The sequence below is a fragment of the Aegilops tauschii genome, chromosome 2 (assembly GCF_002575655.3).
Source record: "Aegilops tauschii subsp. strangulata cultivar AL8/78 chromosome 2, Aet v6.0, whole genome shotgun sequence".
Taxonomy (NCBI): domain Eukaryota; kingdom Viridiplantae; phylum Streptophyta; class Magnoliopsida; order Poales; family Poaceae; genus Aegilops; species Aegilops tauschii.
The window spans coordinates 311,455,202-311,468,343 of record NC_053036.3 but is presented as its reverse complement, the minus strand read 5'-3'; positions in this window follow the sequence as shown (position 1 = coordinate 311,468,343).

The window sequence follows — 13,142 nt, the reverse complement described above, 5'->3', positions numbered from 1 at the left end:
ATGGTATAGTTGGTACCCCTAGATCTCCAAGTTTCTTTGGTATTTCACCCTTAAAAGTATAATTAGCAAGCATGGTGGAAATTTCAGCTTCCGGTATCTTTCTTTTATTAGTAACAATATCTTTCATATACTTAGCATAAGGAGGCATTTTAAGCATATCAGTCAAACGCATACGCAAAAAGATAGGTCTAATCATTTCAGCAAAGCGCTCAAAATCATCATCATCCTTTTTCTTGGATGGCTTAGGATGAAATGGGATGGGTTTCTCAACCCATGGTTCTCTTTCTTTACCATGTTTCCTAGCAACGAAGTCTCTCTTATCATAAAGTTGATTCTTTGATTGTGGGTTATCAAGATCAACAACAGGTTTTATCTCTACATCAATATCATTACTAGGTTGAGCATCAACATGAACATCATTATTAACACTATCACTAGATTCATGTTCATCAGATTGTATCTGTGGGGACCCCGACTCATAAGTCGTGATCACCGAATGCACGTGTACAGTGATCCCAGAGATCAATGCTCACTGAACACACAGAAGCTGAATAACAAGAGTCTTACATCCATACATACCATATTACACAAGTAGGACCATTATGGTCAAGTCTTGAGTATAACTTCGCAGCGGAAATCTTCATCGATAACTTGGACCCATGCCATCTGCCTTAACCCTACATGCATTCTGACTGGGAAGCGTCCTAGCTCGCATGTTCGTCACCGAAGTATTCTTCATCATATCATGTTCTTTCATGCCTGGCCAATAAAATAACCAGTGGCAAGCCAATGAGTACTTTGAATGTACTCGCAAGAACCCATGTTTTGGTTCAAGGCACAATAATGCATGATATAGGTAAATTTTTGCAGAAAGCTAGTTTTGAGTGCTACGACATGTTCAACAACTTGCATAGCATGCATCATGAGAATTCAAGTAACCTTGAGGACAGGTTACAGATATCAACATAAATGGAGTGGGCACCAACCCAACTCCATCATGTCAAGTCCTTTGACTTGACCCAAGTAGTTCTTTCCACTCATCTATACACACTCACCAGGTTTCGTAAACATATGGACGTAGCCCAAGAGTGGTTACCCAACTGTCCTTGACCGTGGACACGGCTATTCGAATAGTTTTGCACTCTGCAGAGGTTGCACACTTTACCCACAAGATCCGGGGAACTTTCGTGTCACCCACGACCCGCGGTACCTCCAGTACCCGGGGTAAGCACCCGATCACTACCTTTCCCTAGATGATACTAACATGGAGTCCACTCGATTGGTAGTAACCCCCGTGCCCAACATTTCACATCTTACAATTGTGGAGCCTCGCTCCCATATTTATCACATACCACTGGCACGGGGTACCCAACGGTGTGTCCGGTGCCCCATAAAAATGTTCTTGGCCGCCCTACCTGGCACGACCCCATCCCGAGAGAGCGCACCAACAACTCTCCCGTCACTAGTAATGCGGGCTCCAAGCTAGTATCGGCCTAGGTAATCAGTAATGCCCTTTCCCACATAAGGGTAGAGTGGTTGCGCATGTAAGGTTGGAATAACGGTCGCAACTTAAACCAATCCGTTTTTGAAACCACACTCACATATCCTTCTCCGGTACACCACTTCTTTGTCAAGTGGTTACCTAGCTCAACATCTCCCTCGGGCATTAGTGGCACCCGACGGGGTTTTCAAAAAAAGTCTTTGGGAGCATACTTGCCTCCATCACCATGCATATACCCGTCCCATTTGCGTAGCATCTACTTTAGCATCCTATCTACCCCCACCCGCATAACCCTCATAAGGAGGTAGGGTCATGCACAATGCAAGTGTCTACGAGGAAGTAACGGAGGCAACCCATCAAGGTGGTTACCACCTCATCATGATTCCGTTGCAACAACAATATGGTGCTATATGACATGCATAAAAAGGGTTTCGTAGACATGGTCAAAGGGCTGCTTGCCTGTTTAAACAAAGTCTTCAAGGTCTTCAAATATCTCTGGTCCAACTCCGAGCATTTCGTCTACTTCGTCAACTATCGTCGAAAGCAACCATAATAAGCAACACAGGCAGAAAATAAAAGTGCTCTAAAAATATTAATTTGACTTTTCTAGGACATCTCTAGTTATATGAAAAATAACCAGAGTGGTTTCATTGGAATTGGGTCAGTGGATATTTTTAAACATTTTGATATGATGGGATCAAGGGGTTTATGGATTTGCAAGAAGTGTACAGAAACATATTTTTGAAAAATGAGCAAAGATACCCATTTGACAAGGCATGATTTTAGAAGCATTTAGGAGTTGGTTTCACTAGATTTGGAGTTCAAATGATTTTCCTATGAATTTGCAAAGTTGACAAATATGAAGAAATGGCTCATTAATTTGTGTCGCACAGAAAGTATTAATAAAAATGTTCATAAACCAAGTTATGAACTTAGAAGCATCTAGGAATTTGAATCATGGCATTTGGATCAAATTTGAGCCCTCTGTGATTTTCTAAAGTTCATTATAGAAATGGAAAAACAAGATTTGATAAATGTTTGTGAAGAAAAAGTGTCTGGAAGAATGTGCATGTTGCACCAACAGGTAGATCATGATTTATGGAGTCACTAGAAATTTGAATCATCAAATTTGGAGTTAGTTTGAATTATTTGTAGATTTTACAAATTATACAGAAAAGAAAAAGGGAAAGGGTTTTTACCCAAACGGGCTGGATCTGGGCGGCAACCACGTGCACTGGGCGAGACATAGCGGGGCAGCGCACTAGGCCTGGCCCAGCCGCACGGCCGCACGGGGCGACAGGCGGTGACGCCGAAGGCGCCCGCCCAGAATACGCCTTGGCCTCGGGGAGACGGCTCCCGAAGAAGCCGTGTCCACTTAACCCGCGGGCCCGGCCCTCAGGGTCGCCGACACGCGGGACCCATCTGCCGGGTTCATCCCCAACCTCCCACTCGAACAGAGCAGGGGCAGGGGCGGTGTCGACGGCGGCTTGCCGGTGCCACAGGCCACCGTTTCCGCTGAGCTGACCACCGGCGTGCTCAGGGGACCCGGTCGTGTCCAACCGCGGGTGGCACGGTCGCCCAGGGGCACTGGGTTGAGCAGGGCGTCGGCCGCGGCGGACGCGGCTGGCTGTGATGATGGAACTCGACGGCACGACCACGGGGAGGAGAGGGAGAAGCGCGGGAGGGGCTCGCGGTGATGGTGGAGGTGCTCTAGTGCGTCCGAGAGGGGAGGAGGAGGAGCGGTGGGTGCAAATTTAGGCGGAGTCCGGCGGCTCGGCTCCGGCCATGGGGAGCGACGGAGGGCACCGGGAGAGGTTTGGATTCGTCCAGTGGGTCGCTGGGAGGGAAAGAGGGCGAAGGGGATCCAGAGGGAGGCCTGGGGAGGCTCTATATGGCGAAGCCACGACTCACCGTGGACGCGGCGCACGGGTGGCCGCAACAACGGCTCGGGCGGCCAGGAGAGAGGGCGAGGGACTGTCTGAGGCGTTTGTGGGCGTGGTGCTGGGTGTAGGGAAGGGATAGAGAGAGCGTGGCGGAGCAGGCGGCGCCCTAACGCGGGCTGCAGAGGAGAGAGGAGGGCGCGGGAGCAAGTGGGCGACCTACTGGCGTGATGCGGACGCCGAGGCGCGTCGACTGGTGCGCTCGGGCGGCCCGAGGTGGACGGGAGCGCGGCGTCAACGGTCGGGTGCACGGTAGCGTGCTCCAGAGCGCGTCTTTGGCCGGCATGTGCGGCTTTTTCCCGCGTCCTCACGTAGCCACTTGCGTCTGGGGGCTCTGGGAGGGAGTAAACAAAGTGGCAAGGGCATTGGATCCCTTGGTGAGCCAGTAGAGGAGGGAAGGGGTGGAGAGAGAGTGAAAATGCTGCTGTCCAGAGAAGAAAAGTGGATCCTTGCCCCCCTTCATCATTGCCTCTCGGGCAGGGAAGCACACCAGAGGAAGAGGGGAACTAGTAGGGGTGGTGGTAAAAAGTAGAACTCATGGAGATTAGTGGAAGTGGTCAAATTGGTGTTTTTTAAAAAATGGCAGAAGGTGTTTGATGCTTGTTTGGTTAAGCAAATGATCTACATTTGGCATGAGACTCCACAGGGTGAAATGTCACATATAATTAGGTCCTTCAACCAATTTTGAGATCATTTGGGCAAAGTCGCCAATGCAACTTTTGTAAACCCTAGAAATTAGCAGAAATGGACTTTTCAAGATTTAGTCACGAAAATCTATTCTCCTTGAAGCACCACTTGGTGTAGTGTCATCATTTGAGGTTCTGAACATGTCCACAAAAGTTGAGATCAAAGGGAGAAAGTTGCCAATGTAGAGTTGTTCAAATTTGGTTCTGGACAGGAAGGGTTTTGGGGCACTTCGATCAAGATAACATTCTCTCCAACTTGTGCTATATGGTCTAGATGAATAAATAGACCATTTGAGCAAGTTCACAAGGTTTGAGAACATTTGGACATGTTTGGCAATGTAAAGTTGCTCAAACTTCAAAATGGACAGAAATGGTTTTGAGGGGATTTGATGATGTTATATTGTTCTCCAAGACATAAGACTTGGCAAGATCATCAAACATTTCATATGTGACATGCTAGAATTTTCTTGGAATTTTTGGGGAATACTTCCCTTGTAAATATTTCAAAAGCTTGAAATATCCAGAAAGGGTTTTTGAGGGTTTGACCAATATTTTGAACATGACCATGTGTTGAAACTCTTATATATGGACAATATATGTCCACTGAGTTTTCCTAGGTTTTTCCCAAATATTTTTAAAGCATTAAAATAATTTTAACCTATTAAAGACCATTTCTGGACTTAAGGAAAAGCCTTTAAATAAAATAAGAAAATAACGTTTAAAATTATATTTTTGTGGTTTCTGGGTGTCCTATATCGAATAGGAGTCAAATATATTTTTGGAAAGATGTTTACTGCCCTTAATTAAGTACTTGCAGTGCAAAACTCAATTCAGGGTTTTTTGGAAAACTAATTTTTGAAAATACTTTTTGGCCAAATTATTTTTGTAAGAAAATTCTGTAAGGTACTATACACATGGCATGATCATTGGTTCAAGAGTTTGGAGCAAGGAGAAGGAGTATAAGAGTTGGAGGATTTATTTGATTTTTAGAGCACTAGCAAACAACAGTCAAACATTCAATCAAAGCAAAGACAAAACACTCAAAAGTTTTTGTCAAACCACATTTTATCATGATTTATTAGCTTAAGTGTTGTGGCATGAAAATCAGGGTGTGACAGACCTACCCCCCTTACAAGAATCTCGTCCTCGAGATTCCCAGACTAGGCGCGGAAAGGGGTACAGAAACTTGGATCTGGGGTAGTCTTCAAGTCCTCATGTTGCTTCTGCTTCCGTGTGGTGCTCCATTGAACCTGGGGGTACTTGATGGCGTGGCTTCGTGTGTGACATCCTGCTTGATCCAGATTGCAATTGGGGTCTCTCGCGAAGGTCATATTGGGCTGGAGGTCGATGGCTCGGTGATCGATGTCCTCGTAGAGATCGGGCTTATCAAGAAGTTGGAAACACTTCTAGGGTTGTGATGCATGGAAAATGTTGTGCACATCAGGTAACTCAGGTGGCAACTCCAGCTGGTAACTGTCTTCTCTTCGTCTCATAGTGATCTCAGAGGGGTTTGTTAAATCTTTGAGTGATCTCGAAGAGGGCCGATGAATCTTGGTGTGGGTTTCCTTGTCATGGAAATGCTTGGTTCCTTAGAGAGGAGTGGCTTGTAGATACACCTGGTCTTCGATGCGGAAGTTTACTTCTTGGCGACGGTGGTTGGTATAGTTCTTCCTCCTCGACATGGCGGTCTTCAGGTGTTACCAGCTGAATGACTCTTCTTCCGTCTTCAGGTAGACAAGTATGTCATCAAAGAAAGATGACAACTAACTTTTCCAAGCACTCCATGAAGTCTATGGGGTGCGTAAAGTGGGCTGAGGCATTGGTGGTGGTCACGGTTGAGTATTGGCCAAAGTCTTATCGTCCTAGAGTCAAGGCCCATGGTCATGATCCGACCATGTTGTGGCTTGGCAGGGTTTAAGGATTCTCAAGGATTCTAGTGTGCGGGTGAACGTTTATCATCTTATCCTTGAGCACAGTTTCTGAGATGCCAATAGTTCTACCTAGTCCTTCAAACAAATCACATCATATTACCAAAAGAATCATCTTGTGTAGGTCAACTCCAATCATCACTCATGCTATTCATATCCTTATGACTCTCGAGAGGAGGTTTAACAAAATCATATAAGTCTATGATCCTCAAACTCATGTGTATGGCTATCCTATGTAAAAATCCATGGGTAGAGCATACAAGCTGCTAAGCTTCAATTAATCATGACAATCCAAGTGCTCATCCTATTCTTCCAAGGTCCATCTTAGTGCATCTCTATTCTAAGGAAACACGTCGTATGCCACTCCAAAATCTTGTTTCCTTCCTATGAATCAACTCCAACAACCCGTTAACTTCCATTAATCACTACATAATCCATTAATTCTACAAATCCAATGTTTATGGTGTTCCACACGATCTTCTAATGCCCTATAATCCACAAATACTGGAAAGGGCTATCTTTGCTATAGTCAGTCCACCGATTCCCATTATCATGGTCAAGTAAACTCCAAGGTCAAGCTTATATAGAATCCTAAATCAACTCCGACAATTAATCCAATCTCCTAGTTTATCGTCCACCGAGAAACATGGTATCATGATCGAGATCATCAGTATAAATCCAATTTACTCCGAACCATGTAGATATACTCAGCATCTATACTCAACTAGAATCACCTACTTAAATCCAAATCTCATGTCCAACGAGAATTCCTACATGTTTACCCCAAGTCATACTTGTATTGTCAACTATCTCCTATCAAGATCCCCTGGTTAAGACAAATCCCTATACTTCCAAGAATTTTTAGCTTGCGATCATAATTGTCCTACTAAATCCAATTTACCCAGGGCAATGAGAGTCATGCCACTCTATTAACTGATCCCACCAAGTTCAACCACCAACATGAAAGCCTCATAATTCACCAAATAATCTCAGATGATCCCTCACGGTTACTGATGTAAACTCATCAAGTCATTTGTCCTCTGTTCATATATCCTCAATTTGGTCTACCCTATGGCATCACCAGTTCTGGTACTATCTTAGGATGATAATGTGATCGTTCACTATGTCCACTAGTTCCATAATGAACCCAGTGATGAGCAAGGTTACTGACGCTTAACTGGTTCTCTTGCAATTTTGTGAGTTAAGCACATGGTTAAGGATCCGATATGGGGTATCTCGTGAAGTCTCGAAGGGTCTATGAATGGGTTTCTAGCCTGGAGGGTTAAACATAATTCTACGGGGTTGCACTTGGTCGTGGAGGTTGTAGCAGAAGTCTTCATTGCTAGTCGGTTGCCGAGGCAGAATCCTTAGTGTAGCTTGTCTTGCCGGTCTTCAGTTGAGGAGAGAGGTGAGAAGGAAAAGTAGCGTAGAGGAGGTGGGATGCCTAAAGGGGGTTCTATAGTGCAGGTGCAAACAAACAAGTGCCAAAAGAGCCAAGAACAAGCATCAAGATAAGGAAGGTGATATTGTCGCGTACTTGTTGCCTAGGGCAAAAAGAGCGACTGATATCAAAACACAAACAAATAAAAACAAGCAACACACAGTCATGGTTCTATTCGAACCATCATACGGACTCGACTGCGCATAGGGGGTACACGACTCATCCTACCCTAGGGGTTCTCGGACAAAGTAGTCGTGCTTTACTCCGTGCCTCGTGCAGTCTTCTGGGTTTTCCCCAGGTGTCGCTACATCTCTTGTAGTTGTTCGATGAAACGATCCGGGTTGAGCCTGAAGAGTCTTCAATGACTTCTCACCTGTTGAAGTGATGGGGTGAAGGTGGCTCCTCGAAGTTGGCATTGACTCGGTCTTCGGTTGTCTTCTTAATCATGATAATCCATTTTGCCTTCTAAGGCGTCAAGGGTTCCACGTAAGCAATCCTTTATGCAATGACATAAACAAGGCATAGTAGAGGTCCATCCTGTCGGTTACGTTGATGACAACATCGACACCGAGAGCGGGGGACGAAGAGAACCATTTTCCTGCTCACTATAGTGAGGCGGACCTAATGGCGAGGTTCTCATCCACCGGTGGTTGCCGATACAACAACAATAAGGACAGGGTTGCTCTATTAGCGATGTATATCATTATCTTGCATATCCTATGCCCTGATCATCGTAGGCCAAGGTTGCATCATTCTGGGGCAAATTCAAAGGTATCACCATCCTCTGGGTCTTCATGTCCTCATTCCTCGAAGACGTATCTTCTGTTGGCATCGTTTGCTCGGGTGTTGCCAATCTTGTGTTCAGAAGAGGTGGGTGAGTGTTTGGCAAGGTGTACTCCTTCGAGGATTACAAGGAATCCTGTGGTCAGGGGCATAAGGGTAGTAGCGACCAAAAGTTTTGAAGGGGAAGAGATCAATAAGGAAAATATACCTTAGTTTTCGAAAAACTGAGAAGGGAAGAGAAGTATAGATAGTTTTGAAAACTAGTAATAGTTTTGGAAATAGTTTTACCCTAACTAACGACCATGCTAACTAAGGCTTCCTACAGCCAGGATGGCTCTGATACCAGCTCTGTGGGGACCCCGACTCATAAGTCATGATCACCGAATGCACGTGTACAGTGATCCCAGAGATCAATGCTCACTGAACACACAGAAGCTGAATAACAAGAGTCTTACATCCATACATACCGTATTACACAAGTAGGACCACTATGGTCAAGTCTTGAGTATAACTTCGCAGCGGAAATCTTCATCGATAACTTGGACCCATGCCATCTACCTTAACCCTACAGGCATTCTGACTGGGAAGCGTCCTAGCTCGCATGTTCATCACCGAAGTATTCTTCATCATATCCTGTTCTTTCATGCCTGGCCAATAAAATAACTAGTGGCAAGCCAATGAGTACTTTGAATGTACTCGCAAGCAACCCATGTTTTGGTTCAAGGCACAATAATGCATGATATAGGTAAACTTTTGCAGAAAGCTAGTTTTGAGTGCTATGACATGTTCAACAACTTGCATAGCATGCACCATGAGAATTCAAGTAACCCTGAGGACAGGTTACAGATATCAACATAAATGGAGTGGGCACCAACCAAACTCAATCATGTCAAGTCCTTTGACTTGACCCAAGTAGTTCTTTCCACTCATCCATACACACTCACCGGGTTTCGTAAACATGTGGACGTAGCCCAAGAGCGGTTACCCAACTGTCCTTGACCGTGGACACGGCTATTCGAATAGTTTTACACTCTGCAGAGGTTGCACACTTTACCCACAAGATCCGGGGAACTTTCGTGTCACCCACGACCCGCGGTACCTCCAGTACCCGGGGTAAGCACCCGATCACTACCTTTCCCTAGACGATACTAACATGGAGTCCACTCGATTGGTAGTAACCCCCGTGCCCAACATTTCACATCTTACAATTGTGGAGCCTCGCTCCCATATTTATCACATACCACTGGCACGGGGTACCCAACGGTGTGTCCGGTGCCCCATAAAAATGTTCTTGGCCGCCCTACCTGGCACGACCCCATCCCGAGAGAGCGCACCAACAACTCTCCCGTCACTAGTAATGCGGGCTCCAAGCTAGTATCGGCCTAGGTAATCAGTAATGCCCTTTCCCACATAAGGGTAGAGTGGTTGCGCATGTAAGGTTGGAATAACGGTCGCAACTTAAACCAATCCGTTTTTGAAACCACACTCACATATCCTTCTCCGGTACACCACTTCTTTGTCAAGTGGTTACCTAGCTCAACATCTCCCTCGGGCATTAGTGGCACCCGACGGGGTTTTCAAAAAAAGTCTTTGGGAGCATACTTGCCTCCATCACCATGCATATACCCGTCCCATTTGCGTAGCATCTACTTTAGCATCCTATCTACCCCCACCCGCATAACCCTCATAAGGAGGTAGGGTCATGCACAATGCAAGTGTCAACGAGGAAGTAACGGAGGCAACCCATCAATGTGGTTACCACCTCATCATGATTCCGTTGCAACAACAAGATGGTGCTATATGACATGCATAAAAAGGGTTTCGTAGACATGGTCAAAGGGCTGCTTGCCTGTTTAAACAAAGTCTTCAAGGTCTTCAAATATCTCTGGTCCAACTCCGAGCATTTCGTCTACTTCGTCAACTATCGTCGAAAGCAACCATAATAAGCAACACAGGCAGAAAATAAAAGTGCTCTAAAAATATTAATTTGACTTTTCTAGGACATCTCTAGTTATATGAAAAATAACCAGAGTGGTTTCATTGGAATTGGGTCAGTGGATATTTTTAAACATTTTGATATGATGGGATCAAGGGGTTTATGGATTTGCAAGAAGTGTACAGAAACATATTTTTGAAAAATGAGCAAAGATACCCATTTGACAAGGCATGATTTTAGAAGCATTTAGGAGTTGGTTTCACTGGATTTGGAGTTCAAATGATTTTCCTATGAATTTGGAAAGTTGACAAATATGAAGAAATGGCTCATTAATTTGTGTCGCACAGAAAGTATTAATAAAAATGTTCATAAACCAAGTTATGAACTTAGAAGCATCTAGAAATTTGAATCATGGCATTTGGATCAAATTTGAGCCCTGTGTGATTTTCTAAAGTTCATTATAGAAATGGAAAAACAAGATTTGATAAATGTTTGTGAAGAAAAAGTGTCTGGAAGAATGTGCATGTTGCACCAACAGGTAGATAATGATTTATGGAGTCACTAGAAATTTGAATCATCAAATTTGGAGTTAGTTTGAATTATTTGTGGATTTTACAAATTATACAGAAAAGAAAAAGGGAAAAGGTTTTTACCCCAACGGGCTGGATCTGGGCGGCAACCACGTGCACTGGGCGAGACATAGCGGGGCAGCGCACTGGGCCTGGCCCAGCCGCACGGCCGCACGGGGCGACAGGCGGTGACGCCGAAGGCGCCCGCCCAGAATACGCCTTGGCCTCGGGGAGACGGCTCCCGAAGAAGCCGTGTCCACTTAACCCGCGGGCCCGGCCCTCAGGGTCGCCAACACGCGGGACCCATCTGTCGGGTTCATCCCCAACCTCCCACTCGAACAGAGCAGGGGCAGGGGCGGTGTCGACGGCGGCTTGCCGGTGCCACAGGCCACCATTTCCGGTGAGCTGACCACCGGCGTGCTTAGGGGACCCGGTCGTGTCCAACCGCGGGTGGCACGGTCGCCCAGGGGCACTGGGTTGAGCAGGGCGTCGGCCGCGGCGGACGAGGCTGGCGGTGATGATGGAACTCGACGGCACGACCACGGGGAGGAGAGGGAGAAGCGCAGGAGGGGCTCGCGGTGATGGTGGAGGTGCTCTAGTGCGTCCGAGAGGGGAGGAGGAGGAGCGGTGGGTGCAAATTTAGGCGGAGTCCGGCGGCTCGGCTCCGGCAGTGGGGAGCGACGGAGGGCACCGGGAGAGGTTTGGATTCGTCCAGTGGGTCGCTGCGAGGGAAAGAGGGCGAAGGGGATCCAGAGGGAGGCCTGGGGAGGCTCTATATGGCGAAGCCACGGCTCACCGTGGACGCGGCGCACGGCTGGCCGCGACAACGGCTCGGGCGGCCAAGAGAGAGGGCGAGGGACTGTCTGAGGCATTTGTTGGCGTGGTGCTGGGTGCAGGGAAGGGATAGAGAGAGCGTGGCGAAGCAGGCGGCGCTCTGACGCGGGCTGCAGAGGAGAGAGGAGGGCGCAGGAGCAAGTGGGCGACCTACTGGCGTGATGCGAACGCCGAGGCGCGTCGACTGGCGCGCTCGGGCGGCCTGAGGTGGACGGGAGCGCGGCGTCAACGGTCGGGTGCACGGTAGCGTGCTCCAGAGCGCGTCTTTGGCCGGCATGTGCGGCTTTTTCCCGCGTCCTCACGTAGCCACTTGCGTCTGGGGGCTCTGGGAGGGAGTAAACAAAGTGGCAAGGGCATTGGATGCCTTGGGGAGCCAGTAGAGGAGGGAAGGGGTGGAGAGAGAGAGTGAAAATGCTGCTGTCCAGAGAAGAAAAGTGGATCCCTGTCCCCCTTCATCATCGCTTCTCGGGCAGGGAAGCACACCAGAGGTATAGGGGAACTAGTAGGGGTGGTGGTAAAAAGTAGAACTCATGGAGATTAGTGGAAGTGGTCAAATTGGTGTTTTTAGAAAAATGGCAGAAGGTGTTTGATGCTTGTTTGGTTAAGCAAATGATCTACATTTGGCATGAGACTCCACAGGGTGAAATGTCACATATAATTAGGTCCTTCAACCAATTTTGAGCTCATTTGGTCAAAGTCGCCAATGCAACTTTTGTAAACCCTAGAAATTAGCAGAAATTGACTTTTCAATATTTAGTCATGAAAATCTATTCTCCTTGATGAACCACTTGGTGTAGTGTCATCATTTGAGGTTCTGAACATGTCCACAAAAGTTGAGATCAAAGGGAGAAAGTTGCCAATGTAGAGTTGTTCAAATTTGGTTCTGGACAGGAAGGGTTTTGGGGCACTTTGATCAAGATAACATTCTCTCCAACTTGTGCTATTTGGTCTAGATGAATAAATAGACCATTTGAGCATTTTCACAAGGTTTGAGAACATTTGGACATATTTGGCAATGTAAAGTTGTTCAAACTTCAAAATGGACAGAAATGGTTTTGAGGGGATTTGATGATGTTATATTGTTCTCCAAGACATAAGACTTGGCAAGATCATCAAACATTTCATATGTGACATGCTAGAATTTTCTTGGAATTTTTGGGGAATATTTCCCTTGTAAATATTTCAAAAGCTTGAAATATCCAGAAAGGGTTTTTGAGGGTTTGACCAATATTTTGAACATGACCATGTGTTGAAACTCTTATATATGGACAATATATGTCCACTGAGTTTCCCTAGGTTTTTCCCAAATATTTTTAAAGCATTAAAATAATTTTAACCTATTAAAGACCATTTCTGGACTTAAGGAAAAGCCTTTAAATAAAATAGGGAAATAACTTTTAAAATTATATTTTTGTGGTTTCTGGGTGTCCTATATCTAATGGGAGTCAAATATATTTTTGGAAAGATTTTTACTGCCCTTAATTTAGTACTTGCAGTGCAAATCTCAATTCAGGGGTTTTTGGA